The following is a 20,235-nucleotide window of genomic DNA, read 5'->3' on the forward strand; positions in this document are numbered from 1 at the left end:
TGTATTCTCTGCTGCTTAGTATGACTATCGACAATCCTTTTCGATCAATCTGTGAAAGCTTAGAGTTAAACTATGAGCCCTATAAACAGGTAGTGTACATAAGGTCTATTATTAAGACAAAAGCAGTATGTCATCATCATTTTTCCGGCTTATCCTACTCCCGTAGGGTAAACAATGGTAGAACAGATTGATAGATATTTCAGTATTCATTTTATTAGCGTATTACTATACAGAAGGCCCGTTTATCTGTCACCCTAAATGCTTAAACATAACAGCAACTGTTGTGTTTTTTATGATAAAAAAATTGTGTCCTTTGGCCTAACTAATTTATTTGCTAGCGTGTAGGCGATAATGAATATTTGCTTTAGTATTTCGAACGCTTTGACAAAAAAACGTATTTTACAAACGAGTGGTTAACGGCTTTGCTTGTTTTAAATTGATGATTTTAATATTTGTAATAGAAAAATATGCTTACGTTCTAAAATCTTTATATTAATGTTAAAATAAATCGTATATATAGATCACTATGATCCACCATGTACAGTCACCTTCGGTCGCGGTTATACAGTTACAATAAAAATATCTTGCAAGTAACTCTCAATAAGCGTAATTAACACCGCCTTTTAAAACAAACAACCAAAGTTTTTTGTGTCCTGATTGTTGTTTAGTGCGAAAATGTTATTATTACAACATTTACCAACCGTTGTTTAATTAAACGTAATGTTTAAGCAGTTATCGCTTTAGAGGAGAGTAAATAGCTTGCGACGCTAAGTGTACTTTTGACGAGCTTTTACTTTGTTATATTAATATAATAGAAAAACCACAACGAACAAATTAAATTAAAGTCCGATTACTCATTGTTTAGTTTTTACTGAACAATGATTTGATAATCTGATCCAATAGTGAGACTTATTCATTTTATTTAAATAAATATAAGTTGCTCAATCACAACACATAAAGTTCAATTAACGAAAGCAACAATTTCGATCAAGTATAACCTAAAACGCGCCAAGGTCTATATAGTAGGTTAGTATAATCAAAAATACCAGTAAAAACGTTACCACATTAATACTTCCTTTTAATTGCATGCAATATTGATCAAATTGCCATAAATGTATATTTGTTGAGTTACTTTCGTGTTGCCAACTGTGTCCGCTAAGAGCAGATCAATTTTTCAACTTGTCAAGTACAACCAGTGTGCTGCGCAGTCCACCTCGCAATGAATGCTTTAATCGTGGTACTTGTCAATCTCTGTAGGATTTATATCATAGTGAACACTGCAACTTCAACCACTTTCACTGTTTGCAACGCCTTTGTATGTGTCACTATGAGCTGACCTCACATGTTTATGGATTATTTAAAGTCGACATTTCCGGCCGGTTTGGTTAAACTTAACGTTTTCGTCAGTACTGTTGTTATGCGTGGAACATAACTAATTACATGTTTGTTTTATTGTATGTAGTTTGTTTGTTAGTGGTTAATTAGTGTATAAAAACAGTCTAGATTTAGGCTTTCGCATATAAGGAAAATGGTTACCGACTTAAATAGACTAACTTACTAAGGAATTAAAAGTAGGTGCGCATTGAAAGGAGTGGAGGCTAACGATTTAAATGTATTAATCAATTTTTAAAAGGAAACCAATGGAAACGGTTTTGCAATCACGGTTTGAATGTCCCGATTTTAATGAGTTGACTACCTAAAAGAAAGTTCCGTTCGGATATTAAACGGACATAGTAATTATGCGTACGTGTAATAAAATTTTCTTGTAGACAAGTAGTCATTCAAAAATGCCATTCAACAGGCCCGGTTCCGGAGCAGCGGCGGCGTGGGGCATAGAGTTGTCAAAAAACAATAACATTACTCCACACATGCACGTCATTCTGCCTCTTGGCAAACAATGCTCATTTAGTTTAGGCACGTTTTATGCATTGAGTTTTGGTTACCGGTACTGTTATTGGGTGGTAAACAATTTTGCATAATTTCAAAGACTTATTATTACGCATATGAGCATTTCTAGGTCGTTAGTTATTTTTATACTATCGATATACGATCTAATTTGGTACCGTGTTAGAAGTACAAAACGGTCGACATAAGAAGTAGTAAGAGAAGTACTACGTTGAAATAGAACCTAAGAATAGAAATGATCGGTTTTTCAAAGAATACTGAAGAGTAGGTATCTAAAGCGAGAAATTAGGGCTGATGTAGCGCCAGTAGAGACCAGTTGATCTCTGTCTATCCTGAATTACCCAAGATGTAATTTTTCGGTCATAAATCTAAACCGTATAAAATGCATTATTGTATTTCTCTAAAGTATTTCTGGTCCACTGCTTGCATGATTTCATATATTGTTTCTCATCGCGATGTCTTTGCAAAACAACTACAATGACGCGATTTGATATTGTCATCTCTCTTAAAACTTGATAAAACAACAACTTTTTCTACAGGTATTTAAGCGATGAAAACGTAAACGTATGTTAACTATTTCTACTACATGAGTTTTACAATCAAAATATGATTTAGTCTATACTAGGTAAGCTGGCTACCGTAAAAAGTTTGAATGTAAAAGTGGTCCAAACAATTAGTAACTTATACTGGACCACTTGAGTTGCTCAAACTAAAGTTGCCTCAAGTAAAACAACCAGATTTTTCCGTTTATGTGTTTTTCTCTTTTGTTCATTTTGTGGTTTATTAGACCAATTCAAAAGAATAATTTTATAAAGCATGATTGTAATGAAATATATTTACACGTGCTCTTTGGAACGAGAGCTGCCTTTAATAACTCATGGTCACATTCACTTCCTTAACAGTCACTAACATACATATAAAAAAGAATACATATACTTTTTATTATTAATTAAAACGAAATATTATTTTCAATACCTGCGACATCCAAGTAATTACATAAATAGAGTTAAACACATAATCTTACTCTTATATTATAAATGCGAAAGTTTAGATGGATGGATGGTTGTTACAATTTGTAGCCTAAACAGTTTAAGGAAATTTGGCATAGAGGTAGCGGATAGTCTGGAAAAACATATTGACTACTAACTTTGTCTTTTTTTTAATTACGTAGACGGAGTCGCGGGCGAAAGATAGTAGGAAACAAATGTTTAATAAACCTGATAATAAAAATAAATAATAATGATTAGCCAAAAGTATGAAAATCGGATACAAAACAAGCAGGGATGTATTAAACATACTGGGGGCCAGGGTTCGAAAAAATCTCACGCCCTCAAGGCCCGGCGCCACATACTCCGGGTTTAGGCGGCCCTGTATTACTATAAAATTTAGGAAACAGAATAGGGACCGAATGATGATCTTATATGTATAAATGAGTGTGTGATATTTTTAGAACACATTACAGTCCGCCAAGTGCTCGCGTTAATACAACGCAATCACTCGTCCTTGTCTTACTTAATCAGAGGCGATACACTCCCAATAAAATCAGTAAAACATTCGGATGCAACAAGGACAAGTAGAGTAGTGCAGTTATCGTGGACGTTCTACACAAAAAGAAGTTATTACTGATTTTCCAAAAAGAAAGAGAGGGATGACAACGTATTCTTGTGGAGAAGTTTAAACAGAAGACAAGATCACACAGTGAATTTATGAATTATTACGTTAGAAGAGAACTATTTTAATTACTTTATCTAGCTAAAAATAAAATGTTAATGTTAATATTTAGAAAAATACACGCAATTAAGCAAAACCAAATTTCGTTAGTTAATATATTTACTGAATATTACTTAGTAATGCGAATGTAAAACCGTTCACTTGTGATTCTAATATAACGTCGTTTATATTTTAATTCACATTTGGATTTAAACTCACAATGTAACTTTCAAATGCATTTAAAATTTCATGATAATTGAAATTTAAAGTTTCAACGCTATTATACTACTGTGTATTAATTTTTAGAATTCTTAAATTAGTATTTTTGACCGACTTCCCAAAAGGAGTTACTCAATTCGTCTGTATGTTTTTTATTAATGCAGTTTCCGAATGTTTGTATTAAAATTTTAGGTTGATAATATTACTGATATTGACTACATAATTTAAACATAAATTACGCGTTAAAGTGTATTTCCTTTGTAATATAATTCAATCTTATTTATATCATTGGCTACGGTCTGTCCCGCTTAAAGTGATTTGACATATTATACTATCTCACGTAAACAATACCAAAAAAACAGTGTTAGATATTTTATGTAAAAAATATCTATACATTGGTGATCTAGATTTTTAGGCATTGCTACTGTTCACAAAAAATATATTAAATATTGACAAGCGAAACTTATTACATTTAATAACATAATGGCGATTTATTCTGCAGACATTCACTGCCGGGCGACTTTTTCTTAAGCTCTAAACGCAGACAGGTGGAGGCGCACTAAACGAGATCAAGGTCGTAAGGCGTTATTGTTGTATGTCTAAGTCTAATTGCCGTAGCTAATATTAACGTGGTCAATGGTATTCGAGTTATCTACGTAGGACTGAGCGGGTATTCGTCGTATGCATTACCAATACCAAAGTATTTAACGTACCAAAGAATCTGTGTAACCTTAATGAATTAGCGGATGACGGCGATTTGTTGCAAAAAGCGTTGGGTGCGAGCGCATCTTGAATTTCGAAGGGACAGCGATCGGCCAAGGGCACACAGGCTAGGCGATGTATGAACGCGTGAACTTTACATCTGATGTATATAGATTAAAGACCGATTTATTTTATCGCGTTTTGCCTTTTTAAACAGCTATCTCACTCACACTAATTGACGAGCATATTATTTGTCCCCTACGCGGTGTTCCAGCTAAATGTCAATGTCGACTTAAGCTAGTGTACAGGAAGAGTATCTGGGCGTGTTGCGATGTTATGATTTCGCTCGAGCTCGATCTGTTTACTTGTCCATATCTATAACAAGGACGACTGAGACAAGGATACTCAAATTGGTTTTGCTTCTACCTACATGTCGACATTAGTGCCTCCATTCTACCTGTCCGATAAGCTATACCTATAAATATTGCGCTTTATTTTGGAGTATAACCTGAATGACTTATGAATTAAAGTTGATTATATTAAGATTAAAAGTTATATAGTCATGTTTTGTGACGGCGATGTTTTATCATGTTTTTATATGAAAGATTGAATGACTCAACGACAGATTAATCTATAGTACGACAGTTTATTCTGTCGATCTTTTGGGATCTTCTAAGATTTTTACTAAACATATGAGCTCGAACGGATGTAACACTATTCAAAATTAAGATGACTAAGATAAATAACAGCAGGTATAGCATTGTATTCGTAGTCTCCCTAGGAATCGAATTATTCTTTTCGATCAAAATTGCTTTAGCTATGGCTGGGCAAATCAACAAGACAGTTAAAAAATAGCATTAAAAATTGCCATCGTGTGGACAAAATAACTATATCACCAGCTCACTATACGTCCCCACCGAGGGGCTCGGAGCCTACCCTAATATGGGGTGACTAGGCCATAGTCAACCACGCTGGCCAAGTGCGGGTTGGTTGACTTCACACATATCTTTGAATTTCTTCGCCGATATGTGCAGGTTGCATCACGATGTTTTCCTTCACCGTAAGAACGTCGGGTAAATTATGTACATATGGAAATTCGAAAAATCGAAAATCACATTGGTACATGGCGGGATTCGAACCCAAGACCTGTAGATTACAAGTCAAGTGTTCAAACCACTGAGCCACCGACGCTCTAAATATAATATAGCTAATAATAAAATCAACTTTTAAAAGCAAATGTTATTAGATGGTCGACGTCCATAGATATATCCATCTTGCTAATATTATATATGCGAATGTTTAGATGGATGGAAGGATGTTTGTTAGAGTTTGTAGCCTAAACTGCTGAACGGATCTCTATTAAATTTGGCATGGATATAGAGGATAGTCTGGAAGAACACATGGGCTACTTATTTTTGTTGTTTTTTTAATTCCTTGTGGACGGAGTCGCGGGTGAAAGCTAGTAATTTATATAAAATTCTTCCAAAAACTTGTTGCTGGTCATTATGTTATTTTATCTTACTGATAAGGTAGAAGTGAGTAAAAGTAAACGAGTATTTCCGCGTTATTACGACATGGGTCAACTAGGTCCCTTGAATGCTCCACTTCTCGAATGATTGCGCAAATTTTGAAAATGGCTGCATGCAACTTGTTTAATATTACGATACTGCAATTTAATGTGATAATAACTCGAGTTACATACTGATTTCTTAAACTCTTACAGGAATGTCGATGTGTATATACATATTTGAATAAAATGCTACACGGTTAGTTATAATAAACATCTTCAGTTATTTCGGTACGGAATATTATTACTTGTGAACGTGCAAGGATCAACAAGTAATATTTGTCCTGATCATTATTAACGTAAATGTAGAAAATTCACATATCATATCATACAGACATATACTGATGTATAAAAAACAATGTTTTTTTTCTAGATTGCATTTAAAACATCTTTACTTCACGACCGCATACTAAGTTGTATTGCAGTTCTATGTAGTTTACGTAATTTAACCTGATTGTCGAGGAAAAGTTTACTTAAGGAGATACATAATATATCAAATTTATTGTAAATTACCTTTTACCTGCGACTCCGTCTGCGTGGTATTTAACAAAAACAATAGTGAATAGCCTTAGGATTCCCCAGACTATGCCCTACATCTATACCAAATTTCATTAAGATCCGTACAGCCGTTTAGAATATAAACTCTAACATCCATCCATCCATCCAAACAATCGCATTTATAATATTATAAGATTATTGGGTGCTGTTTGTAATAAACTACACAGGTGATATTCATGAAATGCAAAATTTTAAACTAATAAATATTCTAATGTAGTTAACTAATATAGTTGTTTAAAGCTTTTGATTGTCATATCTATAAAAGTTGACTCAAGAACTGATGTTTATGAACTACTTTCTACAGTCCGTATCTAAAGCTTGGTGGTAGGAGTTGAGAGTTGATCTGTAATTTTCAGGTAAAATTGACATTCACCATACACGAACTGCAGTTGCAGTTGCTTTTTGAAGCCCAACAGCGAACGCTCAAAGCTGTTAAAACCGATAGCAATCGCAGTTGTATGGCTGCTCTATGATTTTACACTAACCACAGATCACTGACCCGCTTATTGGAATTTAGGTAGAAAGGGAACGGCCAATAGTTTAATATTTTACAAATTTGTTAAAGCTGTTTGATCTAGACATATGAATAACTTTTTTTTTAATTGAAGTTCGTAAATATACGTCTGATATTTAAATGAAACGAATGCCGGTATGCACTGTATCAGAATTGCATTTTATTTGCCGATATCTGTGGTTGTGGTAAGTAACCTTCAACATTTAAAGGCGATTGTTTATACGTTGTTTCCGACTCACTTATCGATTATTTTCGATGTTATAAATTATATAACTGTCATAAGTGTATACACGTTATGCATGAAGTAATGGTCGTTCAAGCATAAAATATATCGTCAGTTTCCACTACCGAAAAACCTGTATAAAAATTGATTCTGCTTTTTTAAAAGCTAAGTATAATTGAATCTTATCTATATAACATGTACTCGTATCTTATTTTCATAAACCTTGACATACAATAATTAACTTGTACATTTTATTATTACAAGATTTGTAATTAAACAACTATTTACAAACAAGTATCGTCAAAAGGAAATCAATATCCGGTTGGACGTAATTTACTATGAAAATGTCTTAGTTTATATTATTTTTCAACACTAAATAAAAACACAAAAGTTTATAAACCCTTGCATAGATTTCAATAACACTGTGGTAGGGTATTCTTAGAACGTCAAAAAAGGTGCCTAATAGGGCAGTTTTAATAAATTTTTTTCTTGCACTATGACATTATGTATGTTATAGTCAAACAAGAATATTTGACCCGGTGAGAGAGACGCTGTTAACACAGAAAACGGTATAGAAGAAAAGACATGACAACTGTAGTACGAAAATTATTTTGAAACACTTATTTGACATTCACAGGAGGGTGCCAGTGAGCTGTGTTATAATTTAGTTCGACTTATGACCACCGGGTCAAATATCCTTGTCAGTCTATGATTTAGACATTAGATTTACAACGCGTGGCGATTTCAGCTAGTTATTTTTCATTGATATCTTAATTAACAAAACGACAACCATTAAATGTTATATGCCTAAATTATTCATAGTATATTTATGATGGACGAGCATTATTGTCCACAACCAGTTCTTAATTTCCATTAAAAACTACGTTGTTAAACGTTTCTTCTGACCATTTTAAGTTTTTTTACGAACAATTTATCCTATTATAAAATGCGGCTCTAAAAGCAAAACTCCTTAACTACTTACAGAACAATAACAAACAAAGCTTGCAGCCTAGATTTATATCATCATCATCATTACCTACTCACTATACGTCCCCACCGAGGGGCTCGGAGCCTGCCTTAAGTTAGGGTGACTAGGCCATAGTCAACCACGCGAGCCAAGTGCGGGTTGGTTGACTTCACACATATCTTTAAATTTCTTCGCCGATATGTGCAGGTTGCATCACGATGTTACCCTTCACCGTAAAAACGTTGGGTAAATTATATAGTTATGAATATTTGAAAGAATTGAAAATCACATTAGTACATGGCGGGATTCGAACCCAAGACCTGTAGATTACAAGTCAAGTGCTTAAACCACTGAGCTACCGCTGCTCTTATTGATTTCTATGACTGGATCTTAATCGTTACGCCAGATTAGAATTAGGTCTAACACGCATAATTAAACTAAAAACAAACACTAACGACTTGAAAAAAATGATTTCTGGGGCAGGGTCGTACCCCTTCATGGGGAATTAGGTTTGTGGGCTGACGGCCAAACAGATTTATTTAAATTCAATACTTTAACAAAAGTATTAAATCACATTACTTTCTTTCATGTTGAAATATATAAAGTTCAGATGTAGTTACAATTGCTTTACTTATGTTTCTAACTGCTGGCGACCTTCACTTTTAAGACAATAAAGTCGTACACAACTTATGAGCAAAGGCAACAATGCATTAATTATTTTAGTTGGCCGAGTACATTCTTCTCGATAGTAGCCATCGAATATATCGAGTGGATTCAATTTCATAACTAAAACAACCTTCAAACATCGGGTGTCAAAACTTTTACAAATAAATATAAGGTTTAAAGAATAGAATAACGTTCACTTTGTCTATTACACAAAATTATAATAATTCCGTTTTTACATTTTACGTTGAATACAGAAATGTTCTTATAGTTTTTTTTTTTATGTGTTATGTGACTCTGCAGCTGATGGGAATTTCAACCCCGTGAAGTATAATGTTTTTTTTTTCTTGTATTTTTTTGCCCAAACACATAAAATTATTTATGATAGTATTTTTGTATAGACTCTATTAGGCAATACGGCTTGTAATATTAACAGGAGTCTATTGGCCGGTATAATGTAACGCAGTTGATTTATGAACTCATTAGTGGTGTTATGGCCATTTCATCGGAGACAACATGGCTGATTTGTTAAGGCCTGGGCAGTTTCTACAAAAGTTACGTCACACGCAGCACCGGTATGTTTGCTTCGAACGTTTTACAATTGTGACAAAATGAATTTCTTAACGGACAGGGTTGTCATAACAAAGACGTGATTTATAGTTCGGTTACCTTACTTCATTGATTGCACGTTACTCGATGGTTCAATCCAAACGTCAAAAGTTTGCAATGTTCTAACTTAAAACAATTCAGGAACAATCTTTAAGAGCAGTAAAAAAGAATCGATCCACATTAGTTGTAGTTGGACAACAACCTAACTAGTATCTCTTATAAACTTCGTCTATTCTGTTAATACTAATATTTGAAATATTACCAATACAGCGAAGATCAGCTATCGAAGCGACACAAACGACGTCGCACCCTTGACCCGATGGCCGAGGTCGATTTCTTTCATGTCTTCCTCGCTGTAGGATAACTTCGAGCGAGAATACATCCAACGCCTCGTTAAGTCTTATTTACCGTTAAATTTCCGCAATTAGCACGCTATTATAACGCCGTAATTAATTAAATATGCTTATGCCTACTGAATTAGTCATGAGCTACTCTTGCTTTATAAAAATATTTTTTACATATATTTTGCATAAACAACACACTTAATACGACCATATGGTTGAGTAAAGAATAATTTTTGACTCGATACCTGCAACATCAGCTAAAGAAGTTTAGAACGAGACTATTAAAAAAAATGTAAAAATGTCTAAATATTATAAATATGTTCACTCTGTCATTATTTATCATGAATGAGTTTTTACTTAAATAAGTCGTAGGAGACTTATCATTGTAAACAGTAGTAAAGTTCAGACCATTGAAGATAATATTGTGTGATCTGTTTATAATTTTGTGTTTTATTTTATGCATAATATTTGAGGATATCGCAATTTTTTTGTATAAAATTAAATAAAGGTGACCCGTAACGTATCTGCTAAGCGTATTCGATAAAGTATGTACCCAATTTTCATTCATTTCAAGATAAATAACCCATTTGTATAAATTGTTTATCATCCGAATATAATTTACTTGTATGCATTCACATTAAGCGTTTTTAGATTTATTATAGTTTATTTATATTTACTATGTAAACAAACGTACTCCTTGTAATAGTAATGGCCAGTCCGTTAAAGCGCTTAATATCTGCACCACCGATGCTCTATCAGATTTTGAGGCATTTTAATTAATGGACAATATCGAGGTTATAGTGGTAAATACGGAACGTATCTTTGGATTAAAGACGGTATCTACCTGATAAGATGTACAAGCTTTTATCATTATGTTATATCCCAATTTTAATCAAAAGGTATTTTGATGCATAATTTAAAGATATTGACCTCGCAGTCTTGTTAGTTCTTAGAAATCTCGGGATACGAACATACTGAATAAAACAATTTTAACTACCACTTTTTATTACAGACAAGTTATGGATATACATAGCTTGGGCACTCAGTAATATGGAATCAGAGATTCTTTTGTTCTTTGTTTATCATACCCTTCGTCGACGATATATCATCCCATCGACAACACCTATTTGTATATATTTCTCTTATTCTTTTTCATCAAAGCTTCAAAGGAAAACGTTGAAAAAATTTATAACGTAGGCGTCCAATACAAAAAGTCCCTCACGTTCGTCCGCATCTTCTAGCGACAGTCATGCATATTGGTCGTTACCCAAAAAATATTGAGGAACATAACCAGTAATTTCGTACTTTCCTAACTAAAAAAACGGCTTTTCAAATCATTAAGCCGACAACTCAAACATTTGTCCTTCAAATGTTTTAAGCCTTTACGTTGACAACATTCACAATGTAGCTCGTAACAATAATCACGTCCGGTTCAATATTAATTACCTACGTTACTTTATCAACTATAAATAGTCATAAAACTTTGTTGTGTCGTAACAAAAAATAACTTGCAACGCTTTCAATGAGCTTATTCTTTGTGTCTCTTTAATCCTTGAGTAGTACTTGTTACAATCATATTATAAAATACCATTGTTCAATATATCATTTTTAATGCTCCACCCTGCTATTGGCTAAATGCGGACAAAGGAAATGTTACATTAAAAGAATTCTAAGCATTCATTTCGGGAAAAAAAGTACACATTAAATTGACTACGCCACATAAGTACATATCGAGTTTAATAAAACTTAACGATCTCTACCATAAATTGCATTGCTAGACAATTAATAATAACAATCACATTTATTTCAGCATAACCGGACTGTGGATTGTAGTATTTTTTTTTATTTGAAGTGCTAACTATAGATTAAGGATAGTGAACCTTTGATATGTTTTTGGCCAGCATTGATCACAAAATTCATTATGTAAAGCGAAAATAAAGTGTATGAAAATATAGGTAGTGTGTGAGGAGCAACGCACGTGATCCCTGTACTACGGAATCAACTTATTTTTTAGCATGTCTATGGCTTCATTAAACATTTATTTAAAAAAATAACACGCCACCGCCACCAAAGGTTCGCCACCCTTGAACTAGAAGCATAAATCTAAGCTAGTTAAAATTATTGTAACTTAACGTAACGATCTTTATTAACTTCTATGATATCTCGAAAGGGATTTGAGATGTTTTTTAATCATTTTTATTTACAAAACAAGTATCGTACCAAAACTGTTATAGATACTTTACTTGTAACCTATGATATAATACTTAAATATTAATTATTATTATAAAGATCAGGATAGTAATATTACAACTTTGGACTCAATGAATTAAAGTTTATTTAATTTATTTAGTTATATAAGTATACACAAAGCCGATAAATTAGCCAAAAAGTACTCCAATAGTACGATAAGTTACTCCAGAAATGTACCCTCAAAACAGGTAATGGCTACTCAGTATGCGTCTGCGCTGAAGGCCGTACAGAAAAGGCTTAAGGCCACTAGTTAGATATTGAAAGGAGTCTTATGCAGATAGGTTAAAAGTGAAGGAGTCTCGTGATTACTTAAGACGGCTAACTAATGTTATGCTGATATATGGGACAGTATCCATCCTTAGCCTATTACTGTAACCAGCTGGAACCAGCTAAGATGTGTAGAGGTAGCACGATGTACAATCGCGGATATCCACGGTGTTCCATTTTAAGAATAAATACCTTGTTCATTACAACGTAACAAACTCAGTGACAAAACTTCCTACAAATAGTAAATTAGACAGCAGTGAGTGGTACAAATGAAGAGATAATAATAATAAAACTCCCCGTGTATCACTCAGTGACTTTTTCGTACAGTCACATTTATAAGTTTATAAGTTGCTTTGTATTGATTATTGTTCCGCGCTTCAGTTCAAAATGTTCAAACGACTGTAGCTTTTAAAGTGGAACATCGCCTGTTATTCCAATTGTACATGCAACCTAAGAGATATGCAGTTTGTAAAAACTTATTATTGTTGATTTAAAGAGGCAGGTAGTGGGGGTTTAACTTTAACTTACCTATTTTGTAAATGCAACTTGTTTCGTTCATCATCAGAGGCACTACAGCCGCGGGTGGGCCTGAGCCTGGTCCAGTAAATTCCTCCATGTCGGTCTATCTTGAGCTTTTTGTTTCCAGCCCATAATGCCGACATTTTCTAAAACTTGTTTCGTTGTACATAATTTTACATCAATTCTTTTTCCACTTTTCTCAATAAAGTGATGAGGTTATCAATACTTTCTAGTATTATGAAATTCTAATGGTGTAAAAGTAATACAGGAATAGGACCACCGTCTGTTTACTACAGTTTTTTCTGTCTTAACCAAGCTGCAGGCAAGTTACAAAACCAGTCCGACCTTGTGAACGTCCGGCTAGTGATAAGAAAATACATTTTCTATAATCTGAGCCTAATGGTTAAAGTCTAGATAATTTCGTCAGATGCCGTTTCCGATATTATTTTATAACTAGCTGTTGCCCGCGACTTCGTCCACGCAATATTAAGATAAAAAAGTAACCTACAATATGCCCGTCTATGTCAGCTACCCTTCAGTCTAAGCTGGTTGAAATCGGCCCAGCCGATTCGGAGATTGCCGGAACAAACGCGCCTTGCAGATAGATAAACAGACAGACATTTTATTTGATTAGATTTTCGTTATATGCAACGCAAATACATCATCTTCCCGATATCTGATTTTTTCTTTTGATATTACTAACAAACACTCCAATTGTCTTATATGTGTTGATTATAATATAATTGAAAGATAGATAAAGCACATCAACAGAATTTGCGCTTGTAAGGGAAACACAAGGCACGCTGTTCAAGGTGTTTTCCTATTCTTAACATTTTTAAGGAAAATGATTATTGTAACGGGGAAAGAAATGGATGGAAAGGGGCCTATTTTGTTTATCCCTTCTTCTAAGTATTTAAATTCTTCTTTCACCAAACAAAATGCTACTACTGTATTAACTACTAATCGATTTCGAATTACACTATCATCAATATTGACAACTTAGGAAATTAATAGACATTATAAAAGTACTTTAACTGTATGTAATGTATATAGTAATGATGATGAAAACTCCTTTCCCCTTAAGCTGCGTTTGCACTGTTTATTATGATTATTTGTATATTATTACAGACTAGCAAACCGCTCTTGCTTTGCCTTGGTGGCAAACCTCTCATAACTTTACTGTCATCTTTTAGCGCGGCTCTATACTTTTCACGCAGCAAAGAACCTCGTCTCACATCTGTTAAGCTTTTGGACAGCCCAATACCCTGGGAAGACCAAGTTAAATACTTAGGTGTTACCCTTGACACAAAACTCAACTTCTCCGCACACGTCACCCGGGTCAGGAACCGCGCGGCTTTCATCCTAGGTCGTCTTTCCGCGTTAATTAATAAAAAGAGCAAAATGTCCCTTCGGAATAAGGTGACACTCTATAAGTCTGTAGTGCGTCCCGTCATGACGTATGCTAGCCCGGTATTCGCGCACATCTCGCCGAAACAAATACACCGACTTCAGGTGATTCAAAATAGATTCATGCGCAGAGCCACGGGGGCCCCGTGGTACATGCGCAATAGTGATCTTCACATCGACTTGGACTTACCCACCATAGCCCAACACCTGAAGCAGGCGTCGCGTCGTTATTTTGACTCTGCCGTCGGTCATCCTAATTCGTTAGTTGTAGGTGCCGCCACCTACAACCCAATCGCGCTCGGTAAATTTCGACGTGATCATCGCAGACCTAGGCACGTTCTTGACTTTCAAGACGATGCAACAACAATCGCTCAGGCTAGGATTAAACAACTACGACAGACAAAACGCCGTAGTCGCTGTCGACTACGGCAATCATTCCCGCGATACGGCCTCATAGCAGGCAGGTTCTCTCCTATAAATGATAGAAGCGTTGCTGGAGTTTCTTCCGCCACTTCTTCTCCCAGCGCTAACGCTTTCCGAAGTGGTAGTAATATTAGATGTATTAATAATTATAATAATGATCAGATAGCAGCAACCGATCAAGTCGAGGTTCGGCCCTCTCGGGCGCCCTTGAATCGGAATGCTAAACGCGTATTGAGTGACAGCCCAAGCCGAGGTCCCCTCTCGGGGACCCTTGTGCTAAGTCACTCCATGGAGCGACCACCGAAGCGATCTAAGAGCTCGGTGGCCTCCCAATCCGGTAATAATAACGAAGTAACGGCCCGAGCCGAGGCTCCTGAGGGAGCCCTCGAGCCTAGTTACTCATAAAAGAGGTTTAGGCTAAGCGCCATCTGCGCTGGGCCACCTCAAGCCCGGTGAATCTGTAAATGCCTCTTCAAGGCAAACAGTTACAAATCAGTCAAAAAAAAAAATGTCATCTTTTCCCGTTGTTGCAAAACAAAGTCTTGTTACTCAATGATAAAATAATGTAGCTTTTAAACAGTGAAAGATTTTTTAAAATCCGTTCAGTAGTTTCGGAGTCTATTCAATGTAAACTATCAATAATTCCTTTATCTTTATAAATTAGTACAGATATTCATCAGAATTTAGCAGCTTTTTTTTGCTAATTTTGTCAACAATTTATAGGTGTTCGTGTACGGAGATCCTTCATACAGACTAATAAAATAAGCGTTGCAGCAATTTTCTTATGTCCCAAATGTGTCAAGGAATAAGAATACCATAGAAGGGACTCAAATAAGATCTTTCTATTTAAATAGTTTAAACTTAATTATTATTGAGTAAAAAAAAGGTAGCATCATAGTAGCAATAATATCATTAAGCCAACAAGTTACCAACTATGGAATGATTCGCTTGTTATTTATACTAGTTTTCTAACCTTGTTCCATACGAAGAAGTTGTAGGGCAAATGACATCTTCGTTCTGATTCGGTATTTTATCGAAACCCACTTGCGGTTGGTGAATTAACTTTAATTACGTATTAACGAAGTCTATTTGGTCATGAAATTGCGTGCACATTCTTAACAAAAATACAACATTTAATCCGTTAAAGAAATAAATACATATTATTAGTTACTTAAATCAATGCCTTGTTACATAGTGGGTTCACACTGACGAGGTCTATAAAATTTATATCATTCTTTTTCTAAAATTTACATAAAATTTTATGTTTATGTATTGTTCTAACTGCAATGGAAACCCACTTTTACGTTAAGTTACACTGCACATAGCAGTACATTTTCATCAAAGATGCTTTTCTATTATGCATCCATAATTTTTCTTTAATTATCCTAATCAAGAAATCTTTATTTTATATACATACTAGCTTTCACCCGCGACTCCGACTATGTTCTATGTCATGCCAAATTTCATCCAGATATGTTCAGCCTTCAAAAAATTTTAAACTTTCGCATTTATAATATTAGTATGATTTACATACCTTTGTATTTTTAATTATTTTTATTTCATTTATTTATGTCATGTGATAACTTTCTACTCCTATCAATTTAATATTAACAAATTTTAAGAAAGGAAACGTTTTACCCTTATGTCTCCCTCTGGTTACTGCTGCGCTATAGCCGTTTAATGACTAAATATTTACCTCGTTTTACTTTCTCTACTAAATCTACACTGAGGAGGAGATACTTGATCATTGTGGCAGTTAATATTTAAAGAGAGGAATAAAAGTGATTTTTAAAATCAAACGTTTCAAAGCAAAATGAGTCGAAGTTGAGGCACATGTTCGACAAATTTCTATCGTATCGAGTCCAACAGCATAATCGTCTTCGTCATAATGATAGCGAATTAAGCAATCCGCAGTATGCGGTAGAGTCGCGTGAAAGGTCGGTCATATTAGCGGGCCACTATGTAAGGTTATTGTTGCCGCCGGCACTGATACTATGCCAAATAGAATACAAGCGTATTACTTAAACCGTTTATAAAAAACAAATATTATTTATATTTAAATTATTCTAATACTTAACCTTAAATACAGGTTGACGTGTAAATTAAATGCTCTTTGTTGATACCAAGGTAAATGCAATGTTATATATTTACAAACACATATTAAACATGTTCACATGAGTAGTAGTTTTATAGTAAGATATAGGATTTCGCAACTCCACTGATAGCGCATATTTTACATACGAGTAGGAAATGGATCACTCGAGCTAACAAATAATTAAATATTCGTATATAACTTTATGGAAGATATGGGAGGAGGATAAGGGAAGGTATTCTGAATCTTTCTTGAGTCATGTCAAAATTAAAAGGGAGGAACGAAGTCAAGTGGATTATCGAAATACAATGTAACAAAATACAACGACAATTGCCGCTACACGGATAAATGATCTAAGTATACCGATATCCAAAGGCGATGTAATTAATAGCGCGCCCTGTAAAATTCATAACTAAATCGAATGTAACAAATTCACGCAATGTTGCGAAACGACATTCGCAGTACTTTAGCGACTTGCACAATATGCTCCTGCGCGTAGGATATCGAACCTCTATCGACTAATCTGTTTTACGATACATTTTTTAAATTGATCCTTAAATATGTATTTTTAACTATGAATGCAATTGCGTCAGCGCGGATTTAAAAAGAAGAAAATTAGATGTTCTCTAGACTCCTATATAATTCTATATCTGTGTTAAATTTAGAGATCCCTTAATCCGGAGATATTTGTTCCGGAGATACTTTCTAACAAATATCCATACATCCATTCAACTAAATTTTCGCATTTCTAATTAAAATATTAGTAAACTTGTAAAATAAATATCAGGTTATGCAATTATTTGTATGTAAGCTCAGCCTTTAGAAAATAATATTTTTATTTCAATCGTAAAATCGAACAAAAAAAATCGATTATAGTACGAATTCTAAAATATTCTGGCACCCTATAAACCCCCATTAAAATCACCATGATCTATTTGACAAATTAGATCATATATTATAAAAATCTGCTCGAGTACATTTTTTTTTTTGTTACACTCATTTTAGAACCGAATAACGGTAATCATTTTCATTAAATACTAAATAAGCTCGAAGCTCTGACCTTCAACCATCGTAATAGGTCATGTTTATTACTTTTTCCTTTTGTGAATAAATCTAGTGACAGATAAGGTAGCAGACGGAAATGCAGCAGTCACTTTAGAACATTATCTCGGTCAATTGATATAACAATGGGGTATTACCTAAACTCTAGCTGTTGGCATGCTCTGGGCACAGGCAGTTAGTGCAATTGCGAAACTTTTATTTTTTTTTTTCAAATAAAATCGCTGCGTAACTATAGGCTTAAATAGAATAGGCACGTAACTCTAGACTTAAATCACTGTATCGAGTGTAACCAACAAAAAATAGTATCCTTATCATTTTTTTCTACGAATTCAATAGGCATTGCGGTTTTTATGTCGTTTTTTTGATTGTGTAACAAAAGTAGGTTAAGATAATTTTTTGCTCATTTATTAGGTTTTATTAGGTCATTTATCAGGCAAGTGTAAATTTAACGACTGTGTGCGTTCAGATTATTTATATGTACTTGTATTTACAACATTAGAAATTACCAATTAATGTAATTGGAAAAGGAAGTAATAAGTAATAATCAATTTAAAACAAGATTTAAATGACTTAATAACGATCTAAGTAACATTTTATTTTCGTTAATATGAATTTTTGCTATGATATTAAAGCGATAATGGTAGGATGTAATCGTTGGAAGTTGGTCAAAAGTTTAAGCAGCTTGTAAATTAATTAGTTGAAGTACTGGCGGACTAAAATATTGAAACTAGGGATCTTCGGAAAGATAGAAATAAATAATATAGACATGGTTTCAATTGACGTAATGAATCTAACCTTATAAGAGAAATTAGCGAAATATCAAAGATTTTTATTGCGATGTTACAGCATTGGAACCCTACATTATACTTTTAACTCCGAAATGTTTCCTACCAATACATTTGGTAAAGTTTTGGAAACGTATCTCTTTAATTTTATAATGATACATGTATGCTCCATAGCCATAGCATAAATCACGCTGTTTTCTTCGCGTTTTTACGCAGTTAGCTAAATTATTATTATGTTTGTAACACGTCAACACTGTATCTAGTTTTTTTATCGAATAACCTGTCCAAATAAAGTGTTGGATATTTTAATTTAATTTAGCTTAAACGAACCAAATCGTTTTTGCGTTCATTACAATTTATCATAACTGCATTTATTATTATAATAGAACTGGTACAGTAAATATATGGGATAGAAGTAAACTAAGTCGAGTTTGTTTTTTGCGAAATCTCTTAGTTATAATATTGCTTTGGATATTATATTAGCAATTCAGTCTAAACGGCCTGGATTTTACCCAGTTCATGGGTTGTTGCAACAGCTATTAGCTTTATGAAAAATGTATTACACAGGGCCTTAGTCTATTTCTGATTACTTTGGCTTGTGACGCAATTCGTAATTCATAACACGTAGGGCCTGATACTATATATAGAATGCAATGATCGATAACTTGTCTGTTTACATCATTGTTGAGAATAATTTGCCGATTTTAGCTCTTAAATGACTTAGTTGATCCTATTCATTAATAATACAATCTTTTCAATTAGGGATTTCATTTCATACGATTAAATGAATTAAAAAATATTAGTAATCAAGCTGAAAGCTTTCACCTGAAACCCTGTCCCGCTTATGGAGGTTTATTGCATTCTCACGTACTCGTTCTTTTAGTTTAGTTGTTTACTTTAAGTGAAAATGAGCATGTAAATATAATAAAAAGTTAAAAGTAAAAAAAAAAATGTTACAATAACTGATTTGTAAAAAATCACGCGTACCATACTTCCGTTTATAACAATATTTGCGTTGTTTCTACCGAATCCGGTTCTAGGAATAACGGTTTTGTTTTGATTTTCGCTACGAGTGCCCCTCGCGGCAGAAGGCCGACGATACTCGGTAACGTGAGCCGCTTTGAACTTATAACCTTTCCAACTTTGTCAGCGTGTCGCATCACAATATTGCCTCAATCTAAAATCGACAATGTACATTTTAAAAATTAACTGCTTAAATACTTTTTCATGTACACGACGTAATTTGTAATGTCTGTAATCTCACTTAGATTTTGAATTTCATTTATCGCTTAAATTAATTTACGTACGAACCGAACAAATAAACAAACACGAGTTACACAAGCGAATATTTACGGGTAACTCGATAAATTCGTATCAATGTATACAATCGTGTTCCGATTTAATCGATATATTTTGAACCATTAAATCGTAAACTGTATTTAAATCGAC

General features: G+C 34.0%; 1 protein-coding gene across 1 annotated transcript in view; it reads left to right on the forward strand.

Moving 5' to 3' along the window:
* The window catches only part of LOC106109007 (fibrinogen alpha chain), a 54,033-nt gene that overhangs the window by 538 nt on the left and 33,260 nt on the right, over nucleotides 1–20,235 (forward strand). The gene's annotated exons all lie outside the window — the stretch shown is intronic.

Source organism: Papilio polytes, unplaced genomic scaffold (genome assembly GCF_000836215.1).
Source record: "Papilio polytes unplaced genomic scaffold, Ppol_1.0 DF821388.1, whole genome shotgun sequence".
NCBI lineage: Eukaryota > Metazoa > Arthropoda > Insecta > Lepidoptera > Papilionidae > Papilio > Papilio polytes.